At 38.0% G+C, this 27,426-nt stretch overlaps 1 pseudogene; it reads left to right on the top strand.

Annotated features, from left to right (window-relative positions):
• The window catches only part of LOC129666091 (high mobility group protein B2-like), a 177,202-nt pseudogene extending 154,605 nt beyond the window's left edge, over positions 1-22,597 (top strand).
• Positions 22,598-27,426: the final 4,829 nt, after the last annotated feature.

Genomic DNA, 27,426 nt, shown 5'->3' with positions numbered 1-27,426 from the left:
CCCCCCCCCCCCCCCCCCGGCAGAGAAACGCCGCCTCAGGGCTCAGGATCCCACTGAGAAGCCCCAACCCCGGCTGGCACTCCCCTGAGAGCACCTCCATAAGCTTGCCCTAGCAGAGGTAAAGGTCAGAGGGGAAGGACAGAGAGACAGCCTGCCAAGGACACAGCACCCTCTCTACAGCGGCCCCTAGCAGAGAAACCCAAGCTCTGGATCTGAGGACACTCAACCCTACCTGGTACTCTCTTGGGATCAGCAAACATAGATTCTTCCGCCAGGCTGCTTCTGGCAGAGAGATCTGGGCCTGGGATCTGGGATTGAGTACACTCACCCTAACTCTTTCCCGCGCCACCCAGGGACCAGTCAACACAACCCCTCCTGGCAGAGGAAAAGAACAAAGAGGCAGCACACAGGAAAGGTGGACACCGAGTCCTGAGGCCACAGTGTCACAGAGCTGACTGTTACCCTACCCGAGCACTTCTGCAGCAGGACCAAAACTGAGAGTAGTGAGCAAGGGGAACCCATGTGCATTCCAACTGGTCCTGCAAGAGAGTGAGTGAGCCTTCTAGGGAGAGATTGCCCCAGACCCAGGGCCTCTCCACAGAAGCAACCAGACGAGATCCCTGCCACCCACACTCCTAGTGTGGGCATCAGAGGGATTCTTGGGATAGCGACATTGAAGCCTCTGCCTTGCGGGTCCACCAGGGTAATCCAGGCAAACAATCCCTGGATCTCAGTCAGAACTGCGTAATAGTGGCTTGCAGGCCACTGCAATAGTCAGACAATCCGAGCATGCACACTCCGCCCGCTAAAAGCACACGCAAATAGCGCCAGCGTCACATTCTTTACTTAGGCAAAACTGAAAACACAGTGCACACCCCCAAAGCAGTGAACCTCTCTCATCTTCCTGAAAAAACAGTCCAGAAAAAGAAAGAGAGGATCATAGCCCAAACTACAATCTCAAGGAACAACCAGTGAGGATTATAAATAACCAGATGGCCAGAGGCAGACGTAAGAATACTCCCAACAAAAATCAGGACATAATGATCTCACCAGTAACCCCACAAAACAATGGACACTTCAATTCACTAGATATACAAGAAAACGACCTCAAAACTATGTTCCTCCAGCTATTAGAGGCCCATAGAGATGAAATGAACAAAGCCCTCAGAGAAATCACCAAAGAAATCGAGACTAACCAAGAGGAAACAAATCGTGCTCTCAGAGAAATGACCACGAAAATTGAGGCAAACAGAGAAGAAATGCACAAAGCTCTCAAAGAAATGTCCACACAAATGAAGGCAAATAAAGAAGAAATAAACAAAAATCTCATAGAAATACAGGCAATTATACCCAAAGAAGTAGAGGCACAATTAGTGATACATAGAGAGGAAACAGACAAAAAAATAGAAGCTATCATTGAAAAGCAGGAGTTCACATTCAAACAGATGAAGGAAATGGTTCAAGACATGAAAACAGAATTAGAATCAATAAAGAAAACACAAATAGAAAAAACCAGGAGCTGGAGAACATAGAGAAAAGATCAGGCACTACAAAGGTAAGCATCACCAACAGAATACAAGAGATGGAAGAAAGAATCTCAGGAGCCGAAGATACACTTGCGGAAATTGACACGTCTCTCAAAGAAAAAAGAAAATCAGAAAAGTTCCAAATACAAAACATCCAAGAAATCAAGGACACCATGAAAAGACAAAACCTAAGAATAATAGGAGTAGAAGAAAAAGAAGACATCAGGCTCAAAGGTCCGGAAAATATTTTCAAGAAAATTATAGAAGAAAACTTTCCCAACTTAAAGAAGGAGATGGCCATAAACATACAAGAGGCCTACAGAACACCAAGTAGACTAGATCAGAAAAGAAATTCTTCATGTCACATCATAGTCAAAACACTGAACCTACAAAACAAAGAAAAAATTCTAAAAGCAGCAAGGGAAAAAGACCAAGTAACATATGAAGGTAGACCTATCAGAATCACACCAGATTTCTCAACAGACTATGAAAGCCAGAAAAGCCTGGAGAGAAATCATACAGTCCTTAAGGGACCACAGATTCCAACACAGACTACTATACCCAGCAAAACTTTCAATCAACATAGACAGAGAATTCAAGATATTCCAAGTCAAAACCAAATTTAAACAGTATCTACATAGTAACCCAGCTTTACAGAAGTTACTAGAAGGGAAACTCCAAACCAAAGAAAACAACTACATCGAAGGAAACAGAGAAAATAGATAAATACACAACAAAAAACCAAAAGAAGACAAGCAATGAAACTCATTGACACCAGCAACACCACATCTAAAATAAGTAACAATTGTTGGTCACTAGTTTCTATCAACATCAACAGACTCAACTCCCCAATTAAAAGACACAGACTAACAGAATGGTTGTGGAAACAGGATACATCATTCTGTTGCATCCAAGAAACACACCTATGCACCAAAGATAAACACTACCTCAGAGTAAAAGGCTGGAAAAATGTCTTTCAAGCAAATGGTTCCAGAAAACAAGCAGGAGTAGCCATCCTAATATCTAATAAAATAGACTTTCAAACCAAGTTAATCAAAAAAGATAAGGACGGCCACTATATTCTCATCAAAGGAAAAATCCACCAAGAGGACATAACAATTTTGAATATCTATGCCCCAAATACAAGAACAGCTACATTTGTAAATGAAACAATATTAAAGTTTAAATTACACATTGATCCTAAAACCCTAATAGTAGGAGACTTCAACACTTCATTCTCACCAACGGACAGATCAACTAGACAGAAAACAAATAGGGAAATAAAAACACTTACAGAGACCCTAAATCAAATAGACCTAATAGACATCTACAGATCTTTTCATCCAAGCTCAAAAGAGTATACCTTCTTTTCAGCACCACATGGAACCTTCTCCAAAATAGACCATATAGTTGGTCATAAAGAAAGCTTCAACAGATACAAAAAGATTGAAATAATCCCTTGTATTCTATCTGACCACCATGGACTTAAGCTGGACCTCAACAACAACAGAAATAACAAACAGCCTACACGCACATGGAAACTGAACAACTTGTTATTCAACGACAGCTAGGTTAAGGAAGAAATAAAGAAAGAAATTAAAGACTTCCTAGAATTCAAAGAAAATGAAGGCACAACATACCCAAATTTATGGGACACTTTGAAAGCAGTGCTCAGGGGAAAATTTATAGCACTAAGTGCCTGCAAGAAGAAATTTGTAACATCACATACAAACAACTTAATGGCCCAAATGAAAACCCTAGGAAAAAAACACCCAAGAGGATTCACCCAAGAGGAGCAGAAGGCTGGAAATAATCAAACTCAGGGCTGAAATCAATCAATTAGAAACAAATAAAACTATTCAAAGAATCAATGAAACAAAAAGCTGGTTCTTTGAGAAAATCAACAAGATAGACAAACCCTTAGCCAAACTAATTAAAAAGCAGAGAGAATCTATCCAAATCAACAAAATCAGAGATGAAAAGGGAGACATAATTACAGACACTGAGGAAATTTAAACAATCATTAGGTCATACTACAAAAGCCTATATGCCACAAAATTTGAAAATCTAAATGAAATTGACAATTTTCTTGATAGATTCCATCTTCCAACATTAAATCAAGATCAGGTAGAAAGACTGAACAGCCCAATATCCCCCAAGGAAATTGAAGCAGTCATTCACAGTCTCCCCTCCAAAAAAAGCCCTGGGCCAGATGGTATCAGTGTGGAATTCTACCAGACCTTCAAAGAAGTGCTCACACCAATTCTCCTCAAACTATTCCACAAAATAGAAACTGAAGGTACATTACCAAACTCATTCTATGAAGCAACAGTCACCCTGATACCTAAACCACACAAAGACCCAACAAAAAAAGAGAACTTAAGACCTATCTCTCTTATGAACATTGATGCAAAAATACTCAATAAAATACTTGCAAACTGAATCCAAGAACACATCAAAGATATCATCCACCATGACCAAGTAGGCTTCATCCCAGGCATGCAAGGGTGGTTCAACATATGAAATCCATCAATGTAATCCACCACATAAACAAACTGAAAGAGAAAAACCACATGATCATCTCCTTAGATGCTGAAAAAGCATTTGACAAAGTCCAACACCCATTCATGTTTAAAGTCTTGGAGAGATCAGGAATACAAGGCACATACCTAAACATAGTGAAGGCAATATACAGCAAGCCTATAGCCAACATCAAACTCAATGGAAAGAAACTTAAATCAATCCCACTGAAATCAGGGACAAGACAAGGCTGCCCACTCTCTCCCTACCTCTTCAACATAGTACTTGAAGTCCTATCCAGAGCAATAAGACAACTAAAGGAGATCAAGGGGATACAGATCGGAAAGGAAGAGGTCAAAGTGTCACTATTCGCAGATGATATGATGGTATATATGAGCAAACCCAAGAATTCAACCAGAGAGCTCCTTCAGTTGATAAACACCTTCAGCAAAGTGGCAGGATACAAAATCAACTCAAAAAAATCAGAAGCCCTCCTGTATACCAAAGACAAAAGGGCCAAGAAAGAAATTAGGGAAACAACACCCTTCACAATAGCCACTAACCACATAAAGTACCTTGGGGTGACACTAACCAAGCAAGTGAAAGACCTGTTTGAGAAAAACTTCAAGTCTCTGAAGAAAGAAATTGAAGAAGATCTCAGAAGATGGAAAGATCTCCCGTGCTCATGGATTGGTAGGATTAACATTGTGAAAATGGCCATCATGCCAAAAGCAATCTACAGATTCAATGCAATTCCCATCAAAATACCAAATCAATTCTTTACATACCTTGAAAAAAAGATTCTCAGCTTCATATGGAGAAACAAAAAACCCAGAATCTCCAAAACAATCCTGTACAACAACAGATCATCTGGAGGTATCTCCATCCCCGATCTCAAGTTGTATTACAGAGCAATAGTAATGAAAAGTGCATGGTATTGGCATAAAACAGAAAGGAGGATCAATGGAACCACATAGAAGACCCAGAAATAAACCCATACACATATGAATACTCGATTTTTGACAAAGAAGACAAAACCATTCAATGGAAAAAAGACAGCATCTTCAACAAATGGTGCTGGTCCAACTGGATGTCCACATGCAGAAAAATGAAACTAGATCTATATTTATCACCCTGCACAAAACTAAAGTCCAAGTGGATCAAATACCTCAACATAAAACCGGATACTCTAAATCTGTTAGAAGAAAAAGTGGGGAACAGCCTAGAACTCATTGGCACAGGAGACAACTTCCTGAACAGAACACCAACAGCACAGGCTCTAAGAGCAACAATCAATAAATGGGACCTCATGAAACTGAAAAGCTTCTGTAAAGCAAAGGACACTGTCATCAAAACAAAACGCCTGCCTACAGATTGGGAAAGAATCTTCACTAACCCTTTATCTGACAGAGGACTAATATCGAGTATATACAAAGAACTAAAGAAGCTGAAACAGCAAACCAAGTAATCCAATTAAAAAATGGGGAACAGAGCTAAACCGAGAATTCTCGACAGAGGAATATCGAATGGCAGAGAAACACTTAAAGAAATGCTCATCCTCATTAGCCATCAGGGAAATGCAAATCAAAACGACCCTGAGATATCACCTTACACCCATCAGAATGGCCAAAATGAAAAACTGAAGGGACAACACATGCTGGAGAGGTTGTGGAGAAAGGGGAACCCTCCTCCACTGCTGGTAGGAATGTAAACTGGTTCAACCACTCTGGAAATCTGTCTGGTGCTTTCTAAGACAATTAGGAATAGTGCTTCCTCAAGACCCAGCTATAACACTGCTAGGTATATACCCAAAGTTTGCTTAAGTACACAAAAGAGATATTTGCTCAACCATGTTTATAGCAGCTTTATTTGTAATAGCCAGAACCTGGAAACAACCCAGATGTCCATCAACGGAGGAATGGGTACAGAAATTGTGGTATTTTTACACAATGGAATACAACTCAGCAATCAAAAAGGAAGAAATCATGAAATTTGCAGGCAAATGGTGGGACCTAGAAAAGATCATCCTGAGTGAAATATCCCAGAAGGAGAAAGACAAACACGGTATATACTCACTTATATAGACCTATAAGATATGATAAACATAATGAAATCTATACACCTAAAAAAGATTATCAAGAGAGCGGACATGGGGTAAGATTATCAATCCTCGTCTTGAAAGACAGATGGGATGCGCATTGAACATTGACAGGTGTCTACTGAGCGCATTTGAAAAAGTCTACCTAGCAGTGTTTTCAAAGCAAAGACTCATGACCAAACCTTTGGCAGAGTACAGGGAATCATAAGAAAGAAGGGGAGTTAGTCTGATGAGGAAAGGATAGGAGCTCCACAAGGACCAAACATATCTGGGCACAGGGTCTTTTCTGAGACTGACATGCAAACAAGGACCATGTATGAATGTAACCTAGAACCTCTGCTCAGATGTAGCCTGTGGTAGCTCAGTAACCAATTGGTTTCCCATAGTGAGGGGAACAAGGACTATTTCTAACAGGAACTCAATGACTGGCTCTTTGGCCTCCCCACCCCCCAAGGGAGGAGCAGTCCTGTTAGGCCACAGAGGAGAGCTTTGCAGCCAGTCCTGAAGATACCTGATAAAACAGGATTGGATGAATGGGAGGAGGTTCCCCCTATCAGTGGACTTGGCAAGGAGCATGGTGGAGATGAGGGAGGGAGGGAGGGACTGGGAGGGAATGAGGGATCGGGACACAGCTGGGATACAGAGTTAATAAAATGTAACTGATAAGAAAAAAATAAAATTAAAAAAAAGAAAAAAAATAACAAAAAAGGCAAACCTATGAAAGAGAAAATGAAAAATGACATTCCCTTCAAAGGAGATACAGAAGAAAAGAAAGGAGAGCCCAGTGCTCCCAACCATCTGGTTTCTTCAAGGATCAAACATGAGCATCCACATTCTTATCCATTGCAGGGGGAAAAAAAGAAGATGAAATGTAATCTGAGCATCAAACAAAAGATAAGCATCCATACATATAGAAAACAGCTGAGCCAAAGGAGAAATTGTAAAAAGTGCAAAAGTGAAACAGGAAAGGAAAGTCCCAATAGGACACAGGCAAAGTAAAATGTGCCAGAAAATATGAATTGGAAGAATGTGAAGGAAATAAAGGCTGGTTATGGGATAACGATGAAGAATAAATGAACGCCCTACAATGATGTGTGTGGAGTGTTCTACTGTTTGATAATAATGCCAATTAAATTTTGCTTTTTCGTTAGCATCACCATAAAATAATAACCAGTTTTTGTAAAGATGATAAGACTCCATGTAGAGAAAGTATCAGAGCATAATTCGTCAGAAACAAATGTTGAATTTATGCATATGATAGGGAGGGGTATATAGGACACACCATGATGTAATGATAGTCACAGAATGACTTGAAAAAAAATGGTTATCTGTGCATTTGTTCTAGGTTATGTCCATGAATGGTGCTTGGTTAGAGTATCAGTCTCAGAAACGACCGCTGTGCCCAGATTTTTTGGTTCTGTTGCTCTCCTTGTGGAGCTAGATGTAGCCCATGGCAGCTAAGTGTCCACGTGGATATACATAGTAATGGGAGCAAGGACTGTCTGTGACATGAATTCAGTGGCTGGCTCTTTGATCACCTCCTCCTGAGGGAGGAGCAGCCTTACCAGGCTACAGAGGAGGACAATGCAGCCAGTCCTGATGAGACCTGATAGACTAGGGTCGGATGGAAGGGGAGGAGGAACACACCTATCAGTGGACTGGGGGAGGAGCATGGTTGGAGAAGATGGAGGGAGGGTGGGATTGGGAGGGGACGAGTGAGAGGGCTACAGCTGGGATACAAATAGAATAAACTGTAATCAATAAAAATAAATAAATTTGTGTGTGTGTGTGTGTGTGTGTGTGCGCGCGCGCGTAGGTTATCCTGGAGGATCCAACTCACATCATAAAGTTTGGCAGCAAGTATCCTTAGTTGTGTACCTAGCTCAAGATGGCTTTAAGCTTTTCAGTGTCTGCTACACAGGGTTACATTTTAAAATGTCCACTGTAGTCTATTTCTCAAAAGTGAGTGGACACTTTATTATCTGTAGGTGATTTCGCACACACATACACACACACACACACAAAAAAAAAAAAAAAAACATAGAAATTACTGGCAAGAATAACCATTATTTAGGATGTCACATTTTGAATCTTTTAATCATAACGTTATGTATACTTTGTAACAATTTCCTTTGTGTAAACTATATTTCTTTTTTAGTTTTTTATTTTCTTTTATTGTTATACCAAATTAAATTAACTAGTATATATGTGAAATTTTCAATGAATTTGCTAACATATAAAACCGTTGGGTAAGTAGTGTTTGTTAGGTCTTTTTTATGAGACCATGTATAGAAGCATCTACAACTTGGCCTCTTCTGAGTTTGTTATGCACTTTTAATTTATGCATGCTTAAGAAATCTTAATGACAAAGACTGTGTTGCTTTGTTCTTACTCTTTCTCTATTTTCACAGTTGTCTATCTTTCTTTGTTTCTTTGTGTTTTTCTTTGTTTGTTTGTTTTTTTTCTTTTATTTCTTTTATTTATTTATTTATTTATTTATTTTTATTAGTTACATCTTATTAACTCTGTATCCCAGCTGTATCCTGCTCTTTCATTCCCTCCCAAACCCTCCCTCCCTCCCTCATCTCCTCCCTGCCCCTTTCCAAGTCCACTGATTGGGGAGGACCTCCTCCCCTTTCATCTGACCCTGTTTTATCAGGTATTTTCAGGACTGGCTGCAAAGTTCTCCTCTGTGGCTTTACAGGACTGTTCTTCCCTTGGGAGTTGGGGAGGTCAAAGAGCCTGCCATTGAGTTCCTATCAGAAATAGTCCCTTTTCCCCTTACTATGCAAAACCAATTGGTTAATGAACTACCACGGGCTACATCCGAGCAAAGGTTCTATGTTATATCCATACATGGTCCTTGGTGGAGTGTCAGTCTCAGAAAAGACCCCTGTGCCCAGATATATTTGGTCCTTGTGGAGCTCCTATTGTTTTTTTCAAGATAGGGTTTCTTTGTGTAGTCTTGGCTGGCCTGGAATTGACTATGTGGATCAGACTGGCCTTAAACTCAAACTGCAACTAGACTGGCTGGCCTATAAGCCCCACTCTTCTGTTTTTCCTGTCCCCACTTCTGCAATTCTAGGATTATAGAAAGATTATTTTTAATTTAATAATCAATCTCTTATGTTGAATGTTTTGTCATATGAAGATTAGAAGATTTTTAAGATGTAACCATGGTCTTGAAACAGTTTTACTCATGTTGATTGTTGCAAATAATAATAATTAACACTAGATGCCAATTAGCCTGGGGCATTTATATGATTTTGCCAGCTATCTATTTCAGCAACGTCTATTAACAAGATTATTTGTTCAATAGTATCTGAAATGCAGTCAGAATTTTCATTAGATCTTTGAAATAAGAGAAAACTCAAGACAAATCAACAATGAACCAAAAACAGTTGTTGTTTTTTTATTCATCACTAATAGTAAGTGAGCCTGAAATTACTTGTTAACAACTAGGTAACTGTCAAACTCAAACACCTTCTTAATTTTTTATTACAGTGCTAATTTATTATTAAACAAAGTATGGATTCCTTGGCATTTTTTACTTTTTCAGATTTATAGAGATATTTTATACGTAAATCTTATTGAATTTTTTGCATGAATGCTTTGATAAATGAAAATGGAATAGACAGAGAAAGGTGTAAGAAAACTAGGAATGTGGCTCAAAGGTACACTTTTTTAGTAGACACTGGGCTATATCCTCAGCATGGTCCAAATAAATGCTGTAGAATGTATTCTTTCTTGTGAAATCAGGAAGAAAAAAAATCAGAAAAAAAGTTGACAGCAGCAGCAACAACAACAACAAAAACTTTCCAAAATTCCTTTATATTTTTAAAATTCTTCTAATTTTAAACCTAGTTAAATTTAAATATGAAAATCCTAATGTATTTAACTCTTGTCTCGTTAGCATTTGTTCTGTGTAAATGAGTTTATACTAGAATACAGCAATGTATGAAATTCATAGTTATTCTGGAAACTTTGAAAGTTTGTATAATACTCCAAATGGGTTTCCTAGTAATGGGAACAGGGACTGTCTCTGACACATAAACTCTCTAATCACCTCCCCTGAGGGGGGAAGCAGCCTTGCCAGGCCACAGGGAAGCATAATTCAGCCCAGTTCTGATGAGATCTGATAGCCTAGGGTCAGATGGAAGGGAGGAAGATCTCCCCTATGAGTGGAATTGGAGAGGGGCATGGGAGGAGAAGAGAGAGGGAGGGTGGGATTGGGAAGGGATGACGGAGGGGTTACAGCTGGGATACAAAGTGAATCAAATGTAATTAATAAATTAATAAATAAATTTAAAAAAATTTTGTGTAATAATTATAAACCTGAACATTTTTGTACCAGAATATCCCATCTTTTTCTATAGTCTAATTGTAAAATCTTAACATCACACAGGGTTTAGTTTTTTAAAAATGTTTAGTTAATAACTCTTACAATTTCTGGGATTTTCTTAGCAAGCAGTTATCCAGATTTATAATTGCTTTTATTCTTCTAAACTAAGCATATAACATTCAAAACAACTTTTTTTTTCTATATTTGGTAAATCTTGGAAGGAAGATTAGCTCTAACAAAACATCAATTTTTACCTTTTGTAGTAGAAATACTAAGGGATAGAAACTGTGGATTTTGGTTGCATTCGGTAGATAATTCTGGGTTATATTAATACAAGCTAGTGATGTCCTTGATCAATCTTGTTTTGGTTAGAGGCAGACACCAATTATTTTATAGCACTGTAAATCCTATTGTGCATTCAGGGTAAGCTTGAAATGGTATTTTTTTTTTAAGTATACAATATGAGTATGCAATAAACATACCCAGTAACTTTATTTGTTCTGTTTACATAAAGATACAGCTTGCATAGGAGGAGCTATGTTCTATAGATAAAGCAAATTGCTTACACAATGAATATTTTAACAGTATCTAAGTTATATTAATCACTAGTCAATACTTACAAGTAGAGGCAGTTATGAGTCACTGGAGAAAATCATCAACGTACATGTTTTCGCATGATAGAAATTTGCTATAAAATTATACATTTTATTATATAATATATGTAGGTTCATAGTGACTGATAGGATACAAGTCATTACTAATATTTTATAAGTGATATAAAGTCTCAACTCTCTGTTGCTGTTTTTGTATGATATATATTTTCATGATAACATTTATTATTTTTTATTACTTATTCATTTTATGTCCTGATTGTAGCTCTCTCCCTCCTCTTCTCCCAGTCCCACACTTCTTGACTATTCCTTCCCCCATTTATTCCTCTGGTCAACTGAAAGGAGGAATCCTTCTTTTCTTCCATCTGACCATAGTTTATCAAGTCTCATCAGGACTGCCTTGATCCTCCTCCTCTGGATTCTGGCAAGGCTGCCCCACCAGGGAAAAGTGATCAAAGAACAGGCAAGAGAGATCATGTCAGATATAGTCCCTGCTCTTGTTATTTGGAGACCCACATGGAAACTGAGTTGCCTAGAAATCTGAACAGGGTTTCTAGGTCTTCTCCATGAACAGTCCCTGGTTGGTGCATCGGTCTTTACCTGCCAACCTGGACCCAAAGTTTTGACTTTCTTTGTCTCTTTGTGTAGCACTTGTTCCCTGCAGGTCTCTCTACAGTCCCCTTCTTACCTAAGACTCCCTGCTTTCTGCACAAAGTTTCTCTGTGCTGCATCTGCTTTCTTTTTTTTTTAATTCAAAGTATATTTATTTTTATTTTTTTAAAATATTAGTTACAGTTTATTAACTTTGTATCCCTCCTGTATCCCGCTCCCTCATTCCCTCCCAATCCCACCCTCCTTCTCTCATCAACTCCCTGCCCCTTTCCAAGCCCACTGATAGGGGAGGACCTCCTCTCCTTTCATCTGATTGTTTCCCACAACTCTGGTGTTTAATTTTAATTTTTACTGTGGGTCTTCTACTTTGATTGCTTTTTTTTCCAGTTTCTTCTTGGCAGCTTCAATGGTTGTAGGCTTCTGTCTTCCTCAGATCGGTATTCCTGGCATCATAGATCCTCTTCTCAGGTAGTGATTCTAAACTTATTTCAGTTTGACAGTATCCACACTTACGGTGTTTGCCACAGCCACGACAGAAAACCTAAATCTAATGGGAAAAAAGCCAGGATTCTGGCAACAAACCAAAACTAAAAATACTCAAGACAACAACAAAGAGAAGTTGCTAATGTTTTAAAATATCAATGCTGCTGTTGAAACTTTATGCTCTACAACTGGATTTACTCTTTCTGATATGATATTCACATACCATATGGAACAGTGGAATGTACTGTGTGCAAACTAAGATATGATTTACATATAAAACATGCAGAATATTTTTCAAACTTTTTAACTATAAAACTCTTCCATTATGATTTTATAGGGAACAAATGCTGAATTAAATCATTTTAAATTTATTATATTACTTTAATTTCATTTTAATATTTACTATTGTTTCCAACTTGAAGCTACATATATATCATCCATTATAGTCACAAAAAAACAATGTTTATCCAGAAGTACAATTTGTATAACCTCAATAATGAAATCCTTAATTTTAATTAAAATTGTATACACTAAAATTGTATGATCAATTCACAAAGTTATTATTGTTTTCTTCAAATGAAACACGCATGCTCAGAACTTAATAACAAGTTGGCAGGATACCATGGTGATATTTACGTAAAGACCAGGATTCGAGAGCATCTCCAGAGCTGTGTATATTCAGCCCTGAGAGAATACAGAATAAGAAGAGATGGATGCTGATGTGAGAATATTGACGTAGAAAAGGAGGGGAGCAACAGGTGTCTTATAAGTGTGAGAATGGATAATTGTGTAGGTTCCATATCTTCCTCTTCCCTGTCCCAGGCCAGTGCTTCTGAAGATGCATCACCATTCACATACATATTTTAGGGTTAAGAAGCACTGGATAGTAGCCTTGCTCCAACCAAATAGAGTGTGAGAAAGCATTAAGTACAAATGTGCTCATTAGGAGAGCTATAAGTTCTGAAAAGGAAATATGGTTCTTGAAAACTTTTGTAAATTTCATATATATGTATACATATGTTTCTGCAACATAATATTTTTAAACCTGTTTCATGGTTCAGTTAAAAAAATAAATATATCAAATTTACATGTATATGAATGTATTTAAAGATAACTAATAAATGCTATTATTATTTACACAATTTCGTTGAGATAAAAAAAAGTAGGATTCTGCATCCTTGCTAATTGTCATGTCCTGGACATACTAATTTGTAATAAGACTAGGTACCTCCACCCCATAATAAAGTTGGATAAGGAGAACTAACCTGAGCTCCTAGGGGTTGACAGAAACCAAGCCGACAATCAGGGAACCTTCGTGGGTCTGATCTAGGCCCTTTCATATAATGTTATGGCTGTGTAACTTGGACTACTTGTGAGAATCCTAACAGTGGGAATTGAGGGTGTTTATGATTCCTTTGACTGCTTTTGAGACTCTTTTGCTTTCGCTTAATGTAATTTATTCATTATATACCCCGACTGAAACCACCTTCCTCAATTCCCCTCTCCACTCCCACTCTTCCTCCCTCTTCTCCTCTCTCCACTTCTCTTGTCCATGGAAAGGGGGGGGGGAGTTCTCTATCTCTCATTGAGATTTAATTTAAATTTTACACAATTATTCATTTTAAGCATAAAATCATGCACTCTGTGTTGATCTTTGAAGACAGGTTTATTTATTATTCTCTGCTTTTTCTTCCAAGTGTTTTTTTTTTTCATTTTATTGTTGATATGATATACTTGGTGTGATTGTACTTTAAACTCCTGATACATGTGACAAATGATTTGCACATGATTTACCATAGTCTGTAGGTGGCTTTTTCAAAAACATGCAGATTTTTTGATAATTGTGGAAAAAGGGGAACCCTACTCCATTTCTGGTGGGACTGTCAATCTGGTGCTTTCTCAGACAATTAGGAATAAATAGTACTGCCTCAAGAGCCAGCTATACCACTCCTGGGCATATATCTGAAATTTACTCAACTATTCAAGGACATTTGCTCAGCTATGTTCATAGCAGATTTGTTCATAATAGCAAGAATCTGGAAACAACATTAATGTCCCTCAGCTGAGAAATGTATACAGAAATTGTGTACATTTAACACAATGGAACACTATTCAGCAATTAAACACAAGGAAATCATGAAGTTTGTAGGCAAATGGTGGAAACTAGAAAAGATCATCCTGAGTGAGGTAACCCAGAGGCAGAAAGACACATTATATATATATTCAGGTATATTCAGGATATATATATATATATATATATATATATATATATATATATATATATAGAGAGAGAGAGAGAGAGAGAGAGAGAGAGAGAGAGAGAGATGATAAACTTAAGAAAATCTATAGTCCTAAAGAAGCTAAGCAACAAGGAAGACCCTAGGTAAGAGGCTGGAAACTCATTCAGAAGGGCAAAGAGGACAGATATTGGAACTAGGAGAGACAAGGAACAGGGAAGGAGCTTTCCACAGGGACCTCTGAAATACTCTACCCACAGGGTATCAAATGAGATGCTGAGACTCATGGCCAAACTTTGGGCAGAGTACAAGGAATCTTATGAAAGAAGGGGGAGATAGAAAAACCTGAAGGGGGCAGGAGCTCCACAAGAAGAGCAACAAAGGCAAAAATCATGGGCTCAGGAGTGTCTGCAGAGTCTGATACCTCAACTAAGGACCATGCATGGAGAGGACCTAGACACCCTGCTTAGGGGAAGCCCATAGGCTGCCCAGTTTCTAGGTGGGTTCCCTAGTAAGGGGAGTAGGGGCTGCCTGTGACATGAACTCAATGGCAGAGTCTTTGTTCACCTCCCCCTGGGGGATGCAGCCTTGTCAGGACGGAGAGGAAGATGATGCAGCCAGCCCTGGTGGACCTGATGGGCTAGCATCAGATAAAAGGGAAGGAATTCTTCCCCTATCAGTGGACTAGGGGACTGGCTTAAGGGGACATGAGGGAGGGTGGGTGGTATTAGGAAGAGATGAGGGGTGGGACAATAACCAGGATACAAACTGAATAAATTGTAATAAACAAATTAATTTATTAAAAATTATATATATATTTTTAATGATCCCCTTTTGTTTGCTGTTTGATGTCATTTTTCAAGAACTGATTGATAGTTCCAAGGTAATATAGATTGTGGTGCTACTTTTCCTTCTAGAAGAGCTATAGGTATAGAAAGAAAGGAATTCTTGGAGACTTACTTGAGGTATGTGGAGAAGATAGAAATTTCTGTTTTGGTAAATGGATTTTCAGATGTCCTCACACCACTGGGTGACATGATTATTCTTTTGTTGCTAAGAAGTATTGATGCTGATGTCAGAAACCAACACTTCATCGACCTACTACTGAACTCTGCCTCTAAACCCAGTAACTAATGCACATATCCTATGCCAGTTCCAGTTTAAACCACCACATTTTTTAAATGTATTAATTTTAATTTTTTTATTTTTTTTGACTTTACACACTTGTTGTAGGTCCATGACTCTTCCCCTCCTAGCCCCACCCTTCTTCTCTTCCCCTTTCTCATTCCCTTTTAACTCAGAACAAGGGGAGCTCCCTTCCCCATTTGCATCAGGACTATTATGTCCCCTTTCCCAGCTTACTCCCTGGCCTGGCAAGGCAGTCCTCTAAGGGGAAGTGAACAAATAGTTGGTAAATAGAGTCCCTGTCCAAATGAAATCCCCACTTTCCTTACTAGAGGACCCAAGTGAAGCCTAAGTTGCCCATCCAGTACATCTTTGTAGTGAGCCTAGGTCCAGTTCCTTAATCAGCCTTGGTTGATGCCTCAGCCTTAGTAAGCCACTCTGGGCCCTGGTTAGTTGGCTCTTTTGATCTTTTTGTGGAGTATCTGTCACATCCAGGTCCATTTATCTTTTCTTCCACTTTTTCACAAGACTGCCTGTGTGTTACCCAAAGTTTGGCAGTGAGTGTTAACATCTGTTTTGATGCGCTTCTGTGTAGAGCCTCTCAGAAGGCAACTCTGACAGGCTCCTGTCTGCAAGCTTATCAGAGGATCCTTCATAGTGTCATTGGTGGCACTCTCCAATAGGATGGGTTTTTGGTTGGGCCGGGCTTTGGTTGGGCATTCCCTCAATCTCTGCTTGATCTGTTCTAACTATTCCTGCACATCTTGTATGCAGGGTAAATTTTTGTGGGTGGGTTGGTGTTCCCCTCCCTCTCCTAGGAAATTAGTCTAAATAGAGGATGTCCTCTTCAGTCTCTATCGCTTATGCATCTAGCAGTCTCTTCTTGAATCCCTCTCATATCCTCCCAGGAGACTACCCTGACTTACGTCTCCAGCTTGTCAAAAACAAAACCCCACTCTCAAATTCTCTTTTCTATACATGCCTTCTGAACTCTTGGCCTCACTCTCTCCAGCTCTGATTTCTACCCTCTTAACTCTCTGCACCCTCTCTGCTACCTTCCTCCATGTCTTCACTCACTACCTCTGTCTATTCTAGCTCCTCTTCCAAGGGAGGTTAATGCATCCTCCCTTAGCTTTTCCATGTTTCTAATCCTCTTTAGATCTGTGCCTGGTAGTATGTTTATCTTGTACTATATGACTAAAATTCACATATAAGTGAGTATATACCATGTGTGTCTTTCTTGGTCTGTGTTATCTCACTCAGGATGATCTTTTCCAGTTCCATCCATTTGCCTGCAAATTTCATGTTTTCCTTATTTTTAGTTGCTGAGTAGTATTCCATTCTGTATATGTACCATAGTTTCTTTGTTTATTCTTCAGTTGAGGGACTTCTAGGTTATTTCTAGATTGTGGCTAATATGAATAAAGCTGTTATGAATATAGTTTAACAACTGTCCTTTGTGGTATGAAGAAGAGTCTTTTGGATATATACACAGGAAAGGTGCAGCTGGGTCTTGAGGTAAAGCTTTTGACAATTTTCTGAGAATCAGAAGACTGATGTCTAAAATGGTTGTACAAATTTACACACCCACCAGCAATGGAGGAGTGTTTCACTTTCTCTACACCCTTGCCAGCATATGCTGTCACTTCAGATTTTGGTCTTAGCCATTCTGACCTGTATGAGATGGAATCTCAGAGTCATTTTGATTGGCATGTCCCTAATGACTAAGGAAGTTGAGGATTTTTTTCTTATATTATTGTTTTTATTATTACATTAAAACTTATTCACTTTGTTTCCTGGCTGTAGTCCACTCCCTCATCTCCTCTCAATCCTACCCTCCATCCATCATCTGTGCCTGTGTCTCTCCCCTAGTCCACTAACAGGTGAAGTCCTCTTCCCCTACTATCTGAACCTAACTTATCAGGTCTCTTCAGGACTATCTGGATCCTCTTTCTCTGTGACCATGTAAGGCCACCTTGCCATGGGGAGGTTATCAAAGAGCAGTCAACCAAGTTCATGCCAGTGACTGCTCCTGTTCCCCTTACTAGGGAACCCACATGAAGACTAAGTAGCCCATGGACTACATCTGAGCAGGAGGTCTAAGTCCTCTCCATACATGGTCCTTGGTTGATTCATCAATCTCTTCAGTACACCCTGAGCTCAGATTTTTTTTTTTTTGGCTCTGTTTTTCTCCTGGTGGAGCTCCTGTCCCCTCCACATCTTTCTATCCCACTCTTCTTCCATAAAGATTCCTACACTCTGCCCCAAGTTTGGCTGTGAGTCTCAGCATCACCTTCGATACTCTGGTGGGTAGAGTCTTCAGAGGCCCTCTCTAGAAGGCTCCTATCCTGTTCCTTGTCTTCTCCTACTTCCAATGCCTATTCTGTTTGCTGTTTGACATCAATGTCCATGAGTCAAATTGATCTGAAATTATCTTTCTTTGTTGAGTCTTTTTGTGGTTTAATATCAGTGTGACTGTTGCTTTGCAAAACAAGTTTGGCAATGTTTCTTCAGTTTCTATTTTGTGGAATAGTCAGAGGAGTATTGGTATTAACGCTTCATTGAATGTCTGATAGAATTCCGTGCTAAAATCATCTGGACCTGGGCTGTTGTTGTTTTTGTTGGGAGACTTTTGATGACAACATCTATTTTCTTATGGGTTGTGGGACTGTTTAAGTGTTTACCAGATCTTGATTCAGTTTTGACAGGTAAAATATATCAAGAAAATCATGCATTTCTTTTAGATTTTCCAGATGCTGAGCCTGATGGCCAACTGACGGACAGAGTGAATGGAAATTTATGTAAGAAGTGGGAAATAGTAAGAGCTGGAGAGGACAGGAACTCCACAAAGAGAGCAACAGAACAAGAAAATTTGAACACAGGGAACTTCCCAGAGACTCATACTCCAACCAAGGACTATTTATGGAGATAACCTAGAACACTGACAATGCAGCCACTTCTGATGAGAACTGATAGACTAAGATCAGAAAGAAGGAGAGGAGGACCTCCCCCATCAGTGGACATGAGGAGGGGCATGCATGCAGAAAGGAGGGGGGAGGGTGGGACTGGGAGGGGAGGAGGGAGGGGCTTATGGGGGGATACAAAACGAATAAAGTGTAATTAATAAAAGTTAAATTAAAAAAAGAAGCTAAAAAATAGATTTTCCAATTTTGTGAAATACAGGCTTTTGCAATAAGACCTATTAGTATTGTTGTTGTTGTTTTGTTTTTGTTTTTTTTCCTTTTTTTGGATTTCCTCATTGTCTCTTTTTATGTCACCCTTTTCATTTCTGATTTTGTTACTTTATACACACTCCCTCTGACATTTAATTACTTTGTCTAAGGGTTTGTCTATCTTTTTTATTTTCTCCAAGAACCAACGTTGTTTCATTGATTCTCTGTATTTTTTGTTGTTGTTGTTGTTGTTGATTTGATTATTTCCTCTTTTCTTCCTTGGTATACTTGATTCCTTCTGTTCCAGGGCTTTTTGGTGTGCTGCTAAGTTACTACTTATGGGTTTTCTCATTTCTTCATGATGTTGCTTAGTGCTATGAACTTTCTTCTTAGCACTGCTTTCATTGTGTCCCACATGTTTGTATATGTTTTGACTGTATTTTCATGAATATTTTGTGAATTCTAGAAAGTCTTTAATTTCTTCTTTATTTCTTCAATGACCCAGTGGGGAATGTAGTGGGAATTGTTTAGTTTACATGAGTTTGTATTCTCTCTGTTGTTTCTATTGTTGATGAGTTTGAGATTTAATCATGGTCATTTGATAAGATGCAGGGGGTTATTTCAATCTTGTGATATCTACTGAGGCTTGCTTTTTGAATGAGTATATGGTCAGTTTTGGGAGAAGCTTCTGTGAGTTTTTGAGAAGAAGGTATATTTTCTTGTGTTTGGATGAGATGTTCTGTAGATTTGATTAATTTGATTCATGAAGTCTGTTAGTTTCTTTATTCCGTACTTAGTTTCTGTCTTTATGATCTGTCCTGGAGAGAGTGGGTATTGAAGTCTCCCATTATTAATGTGTGGGGTTCGCTGTGTGACTTAAACTTTAATAATGATTCTTAGATGAATGTGGGTGCCTTTTCATTTGGGACATAGATGTCCAGAATTGAGATGTCATCTTGGTAGATTTTTGTTTTGTTGAGTATTAAGTATCATTCCCCATCTCTTTGATTAATTTCAGTTGGAAGTCTTCTATTTTATTAGATAGTAGAATCGCTACTCCAGCTTGCTTCTTGGGTCCATTTGCTTAGAAAACATTTTTCCAGAACTTTATTCTGGGGTACCGACTATCTTTATTGCTGAGGCGTGTTTCTGGTATGCAGCAGAATGATGGATCCCATCCTATTTCCATTCTTTGTATCCTGCGTCTTTGTATTTGGAAGTTGATGTCATGGGATATTAATGAGCAGTTGTTATTTATTACCCATATTTTCCAGGGTGTAGTTGGCCTCTTGGTATGGAGTTTTTCTTCTAGTATCTTCTATAAGGCTAGATTTGTGAATAGGTACTGTTTAAATTTGTTTTTGTCATGGAAGGTCTTGTTTTTTCCCTCTATGGTGAATAAAATTTTGCTGGGTATAGTAGTCAGGGCTGACATATCTTGTCTCTTAGTGTCTATAATATATCTGTCCAGAGTAAGACACACACAGTATATATTCACTTATAAGTGGGTACTAGACCTACAAGATAGGATAAACATACTGAAATCTATACAACTAAAGAAGATAGAGGACCCTGAGTAAAATGATCAGACCTCACTTAGAAAGACAAATGGGATGGACATTGGATGTAGGAGAAAACAAGTAACAGGACAGAAGCCTACCACAAAGGGCCTCTGAAAGACTCTACCTAGCAGAGAATCAAAGCAGGTGCTGAGACTCATAACCAAACTTTTGGCAGAGTGCAGGGAATCATATGAAAGAAGGGGGAGTTAGTATGACATGGAGAGGACAGGAGCTCCATAAGGGCCAAATATATCTGCGCATAGGGGTCTTTTATGAGACTGTACCTCCAACCAAGGACCATGTATGGCTATAACCTAGAACCTCTGCTCAGATGTAGCCCATGGTAGCTCAATATCCAAGTGGGTATACTAGTAAGGGGAACAGGGACTATTTCTGACATAAATTCAATGACTGGCTCTTTGGCCTCTCTCCATCCTAGATGGAGGAGCAGCCCTGCTAGGTCACAGAGGAGGTCTTTGCAGCCAGCCCTGATAATTTAGGGTCAGATGAAAGGGGAGGAAGTCCTCCCCTATCCATGGACTTTGAAAGGGGCAGGGAGAAGATGAGGGTGGGTGAGATTGGGAGGGTATGAGGGTGTGGAATACAGCTGGGATACAAAGTTAATAAACTGTAACTAATATTAAAAAAAATATCTTTCCAGGCCCTTCTGGCTTTTAGTTTCTGATGAGGATTCAGGTATACTTCTAATAGGTTTGCCTTTATATGTGACTTGGCCTTTTTCCCTTGCAACTTTAAATATTCTCTCTTTGTTTGGTCCATTTTGTTTGGTACTATTTTGATTATTATGTGGAGGGGTGATTTTCTTTTCTCATCCAATCCATTTGGTGTTCTGTGGGCTTTTTGTATGTTTATAGGTCTCTCCGTTGTCCTTTCTTTCTTTCTTCCTTCTTCTTCTTCTTCTTCTTCTTCTTCTTCTTCTTCTTCTTCTTCTTCGTTTGTTTCGGGAAATTTTCTTCTATAATTTTGTTGAAAATATTTTTGAGAAGTATTCCATTGTATCCATTTTTTGATTGAGGGACATCCATCTAGGTTGATTCCAGATTTTGGCTATTACAAGTAAAGCTGCTATGAACATAGTTGAGCACATGTCCTGGTTGTATGATTGAGCATCTTTTGGATATATACCTAGTAGCGGTACAGCTGGACCTTGAGGTAACATTTTTCAAGTTTTTTGGGAAAGCACCAGATTTATTTTCAAAATGGTTGTAAAAGTTTACATTTCTACCAGCAATGGAGGAGGGTTTCCCTTTCTCCACATCCTCTCCAGATGTGATCACTCCTCCCTGATGGTGCGACCTAGCCAGTTTACAGGGGAAGAGAATCCAGGCAGTCCTGTGAGGACCTGATAGGATAGGGTCAGACAGTAGAGGTGGAAGACTTCCCCTATCAGTGGACTAAGGATGAGAGATAGGGGACGAAGCAGGATGGGGAGTGTGACCAGGAGGAGATCAAGGACGGAGCTACAACAGGGATACAAAATTAATAATAATAATAATAATAATAATAATAATAATAATAATAATAATAAAGAGGGGAAAAAGAAAACAGAAAATATTTTCTGGCTTTGGGGCTGGAAATTTTCTTATTCTTTTATTTCTATTATTTGTAGGTTTGGCCTTTTCATGTTATCCCAGATTTCTTGGATATTCTGAGTCAGAAGCTTTTGGGTTATAACATTTTTGTTGAATGATAATCAATTTCTTCAATTGTATCTTCTACCCCTGAGATTCTCTCCTCTGTGTCTTCTATTCTGTTGTTGAAACTTATGTCAATACTTCCTGTCTTTTTCCCTAAGTTTCTCATCTCCAAGATTGCCTCAAACTGTGTTTTCTTTATTGTTTCTTGTTTCATTTTTAGGTCTTGAACAATTGTTTTTTCATTTTCTTCTCATGTATGATTGTAGTTTCCTATGAATTTTTTTTAAGTTTCTTCAAGGGATTTGTTCAGTTTTTCACCTATTTGATTGTATTTTCCTGAGCTATTTTAAGAGCTTCATATCCCTTCTTTTAGACCTCTATCATTTTTATAACCTCAGATTTAAAATATTTTTTCTTGTGCTTCAGGTGTGGTAGTACCTCCACGGTTTTTCTGTGGTAGGACTGCCGGATTCAGGTGGTACCATATGGCTCTGACTTTGGTTGCTTGTGTTCTTATGTTGGTCTATAGCCTTCTGGTTGATCTCATGTTAGCTGGCCTCGTGCTCTCTCCACTGGGTTCAATGTCTGTGGTACAGTTGGACCAGGCAGATGGCAAAGAGGCAGAAATTTCCCAAAAGCTGATCAGTTGACATATAGGCCTCCTGTGGATTGGAGAAATAGGGCTTGGGTCCCACAACCAGCTCACCCCTGCTGGATTCACCATCTCTGCTGGACTAGGTGTCTTTGACTGAGTTGGGCAGGCAGATGGGGAGCAGGCAGAAAGTTCTCCAAGCCAAACACTGCTTCGAAGTCCACAAGAATTTTTTAAGCATTAAAATAAAGACATAGGAGTGTCTAGGTTATATGTATGAATGGTCCTTAGTAGGAGTACAGTCTCAGAAAAGATCCCTGTGCCCAGATTTTTTGGTTATGTTGGAACCTCTGATGAGACCTGATAGACTAGGATCAGAAGGAAGGGGAGGAAGACTTCCCTTATCAGTGGACTGGGGAAGGAACTAGGGTGGAAAGAGGGAGGGAGGATGGGGTTGGGAGGGATGGAGGGAGGGAGCTACAGGTGGGATACAAAGTGAATAAACTATAATTAATAAAAACAAAAAAATAAAATAATATAATGTATACAAAAAACCGAAAAAGTAGGAGTATTTTAGTTTGTTTGTCTGAGCTTTTCACACTGTGTGCCTAACATGTTTCTACAGGAATTTTAGGATTACTTTATCTATTGCTGTAAAAATGCTAGTTGGACTTTAATGTGAAAACATTCCTTTGTGAATTTAGGGAAGACTGTCATTGTAATGATACTGTCTTTCAATCTCTGTTAATCACTTACTTTCATTGTGGTAAAACACCACAAAAAAAAAAATCCATTTAAAGGAGAGAAGATTTATTTTGGCTTAGAGTTTCAGAAGTTTTGCTCCAAAGCCACTTTCTTCATTGCATTATGCCTGAAGCGAGATACAGAGTCCCAGAGTGGAGGTTGGTCACATCATTGTATCCTCAGAAAGAACAGAGAGATAATGCAGAACACAAGTGTCCCAAAGGCATGCTACAGTGAACTCCTCCATTCTAACAAATGTCAAATCATTATAGTTCATTAAGCCATTGGTGAGTCAATCCATGGAAGAAGTTAGCTCCTTCATTATGCAAACCCACCTCTCATTGCCACCAACTAGAGATAGAGCCTTTATTAAGAACATTCACTTTCAAACCGTAACCTCATCCTTCAGCTCAGATTACTGTCATTTATTTAGTTCTTCTTTAATTTCGGCCCTCATTATTTGACAATTTTATATACAAAAAAATTGAATTCTAGGGCTGAATTTATTCCTAATTATTGTATTTTTTTTTTTTTTACTGCTGTCTTAAATAGATTTTAAAATCATAGTACCATCTATTTCTGTGGTCCAACTATAACAAATTTTTGATCTTTCATACTTCAATCTTAGAAACTTGTTTCCTAGTCATATTTGTTTTAATGCATATAAGTGTAAGGTTTTCTCCTTATAACAGATGGCTCTGCAGTCAGAGATGATTTTACTTCCTTGGCTCTAATTTTAATACTTTTGTTTTCTGACCCAATTTTTCTGGTTAGAACTTCTGATATAACATCAAATGCTTGTTGCTAAAATAGATATTCTTGAACATTCTCAATAGAAGAGTGTGAAATCTTGGTTCTAAGTGGTGGATTTTGTTTCTTCTTCTTTTTTTTTTTATTAATTACACTTTATTCATCTTGTATCCCCCCATAAGCCCCTCCCTCCTCCCTTCCGGATCCCACCCTCCCTTCCATTTCTGCATGCATGCCCCTCCCCAAGTTCACTGATAGGGGAGGTTCTCCTCTCTTTTCTGATCTTAGTCTATCAGTTCTCATCAAAAGTGACTGCATTGTCCTCTACTGTGGCCTGGTAAGGCTGCTCCCCCCTCAGGGGGAGGTGATCAAAGAGCAGGTCAATCAGGTTATATCAGAGGCAGTCCCTCTTCCCATTACTATGTAACCCACTTGGACACTGACCTGCCATGGGCTACATCTGTGCAGGGGTTCTAGATTATCTCCATGAATAGTCCTTGGTTGGAGTATTGTTTCTTGTCTTTTTATGCTTTTGTTTGTTTGTGTATATGTGTGTACTTGTGTGTGTGTGTTTCCATTTCCAGAGATGTCCTCACTAGTCTGAAACACTCTTTTGCTTTTTACTGCAAGTTTGGATTTTTTTTCTCAAGAATAGGCCGTCAAGTTTATTTTCTACTCTTTCCAGAGAAAATTTAGAAAGAACTTTAACTAAGAGTTCATCAAAGGGTGACTAATTACACATCTAAGAAATTCTTAATATACCTAACTTCATAAACAAAAATTAGCTGTTGTCTAGTTTGAAAATATTGAAATGTATGCAATTAGATTTTTATGAATAGTTTCTTGTGTTGTTTCTATTATTTTCATCTACATATAACCTCATATCAATGTTTGCATTCTCTTGTTTGGGCATATTTCATGACACAATCCTAAAAATGAGCATGGCTTTATAAGTTTATAAGTTTAAATATATTTTAATCAACCACAATCACCGTGTCTTATTTGTTATTTTAACTAAAAAATGTTGTGTATATCAATGATTTTCATCATGCCTTTAAAAAGAAAGTGTGAAGAAGCTCTTAGCTTTTGTGAAAAATGCAGTATAATCTTAGTAATAAATTTATTTGGATATGAACATCTTTATCTCAATTAGTAATAAGGGTACTTTCATCATAAAATGGAAATTTCTGAATATTGGGTGCATGTTTCTAAGGTGTTTTTAACCTTGATTTTCTACCAGAAATTCAAATGGGGTGTAATTATAAATATTTTATCATGGTTTATCACTTTGTTTCTTCTGTGTTGTTTCTGTCAAGACCTACACTATTTTTTTTTTCTAATGTACCAGCCATGGTGGTTAATCTTATTTTTCAACTTGATTGGATATAGAATCACCTAAGAGACATGCCTATGGCTGTTTCATATGAGTATTTCATGGATGGAGTAACAAATGAGAGAGAACATTTTCCAGAGTGGACAACACTTTTTGGTGCCCTGGATTTTGGGAGGAGATTGTTTACGCACTTTTACCTCTCACTAGTAGTTACCAACATTTTCTTGCTGCTTTTGCTATTGCCGTCTTTGCCTGACACGAGAATCCAGCTTCTTTGTGATTCCAACACTGATGGAGATCAATATTGCTCCAAGAATCTACAGGCCTCAGGACCAGCTGGTGACAGTGAGAAAGCTAGCCTCATGGAAAGAAACTTTTCTGCATTTTAAGCCTTTCCAGTACAAGTGACAGCCACTGTTGCGCTACGTGTCTATATTATGTATGTCAATTTAATACATGTTCTTTTTAATATATATTTGTTCTACCAATTCTGTTTCTCTTACTTACAAACTGAATATTTCACTTCCTCTCCTTTTTTCATAAAAATTTAGAAAGAAAAAAAATGATGGTCCTCACTTCATATGGCAAAATAACTCTTCTGTACTTTTTTTCATACTTTCTTAACTTTATATTTACGTTAAGATCACAGAGATGATTTATGCCACTCTCTTGCTCATTAATGTCATTACTCCTTGGTTGCCTCTTCCTGTTTTTAGAATTGCATTACAATATCAAGATGTTGTATTTGATATTGTTATGCATTTTATCATTTGCTGTCAATACTACAAGTAATTCTTGAATATTTTAAGTATTGTCTGATTTTTTTTTGTTTGAGATAAAAGAAAACTTCCATTATATTTTATTGTCTGATTTTTATTGCGTTTTATTTGATGGTTATTTGTGTAGTTTATTGTGGTATTTCTAGAGGCCTTTGCAAGTGTTTATATATGTAGCAGAGTTACTTTTTTCAGGACATGCCTGACAGATGACAGCCTTTGAGCCAGTGCTCAAAGACAAATAAGATACATGTGTTTGACATCTCCAGTACAAAGCATCATTACAGTTTTCACAGATCTTTTTTTGGCCTTCTATTGAACACCAACATATAGAAAGGCGAACACTTACTCTTTATCATTGCAAATGAGTAAGAAGGAACTCTGCAATTCTCAGTAACATTCTGGAGCAAGGCACTTACGTCTCTACTTTCCTTAAAAGGAAAATAGCAAAAATTTTACCTAATGTGTTAGTGCAGGCTAATAATAGAAAATACATAATAAACAAGAAATTTGAGAAGTCTATGAAATTGACTACTTGCTGCACTAACCTAAAGCATTATTCTCTGACTCAAATATATGAAGATAGAATGCAATTATTTTTATAACATTGGATTGATACAATCCAAATCTTTAGGGAATATTATTATCATTTTCTGATTTAAAGGAATCTTCAGTAGACTCACTTCATGACTTAAGCTTACAAAAATAAATGAACTAAAAATGATTCAAAATATGTCCCCGGACTTCACAAGAAAGTATCAAAACTGACAAGGGGAGTGCTTAATTTTTTATTATTATTATTAGTTGAGTGCTTAATTTTCTTTGCTTCCTTTCACTTGGGTGAGAGAGGACTGGATGATGTATAAATTACACTTCTAACTCCATAATTTAATTAAATGCATGTTAATTTGTCTTCTCTGAAGCAGACTGACCTTTACATTGTTTAATTTGTTCCTTTTTTGTTTTACATTCTCCTATTGCCACATTTCCCCAACTTAATCTATTGAATTCATAATATAACACAGTTAATTTTAGATAGAATGATTAGAATTTATCCATTCAAATTATAATAACTATAAAAAGTCTGAATTTTCCCTTACTAAATGTTTAGTATCTCACTAACAATCTAAATACTATTCATCTTGAAGATTTATAGTGAAGTTTAAATAATTTTCATCATTAGGATACAGAGAAATCCAATACATTGAATACTGTAGCCCTAGCTTATTTTGTGCAGAATTACTACAGTGCTGGACACTGATCATGAGAAATTAGATTATATTA

Source organism: Psammomys obesus, unplaced genomic scaffold (assembly GCF_907164565.1).
Source record: "Psammomys obesus unplaced genomic scaffold, mPsaObe1.curated_primary_1811, whole genome shotgun sequence".
Lineage (NCBI taxonomy): Eukaryota > Metazoa > Chordata > Mammalia > Rodentia > Muridae > Psammomys > Psammomys obesus.
This window is presented reverse-complemented; position numbering and strand designations above follow the sequence as displayed.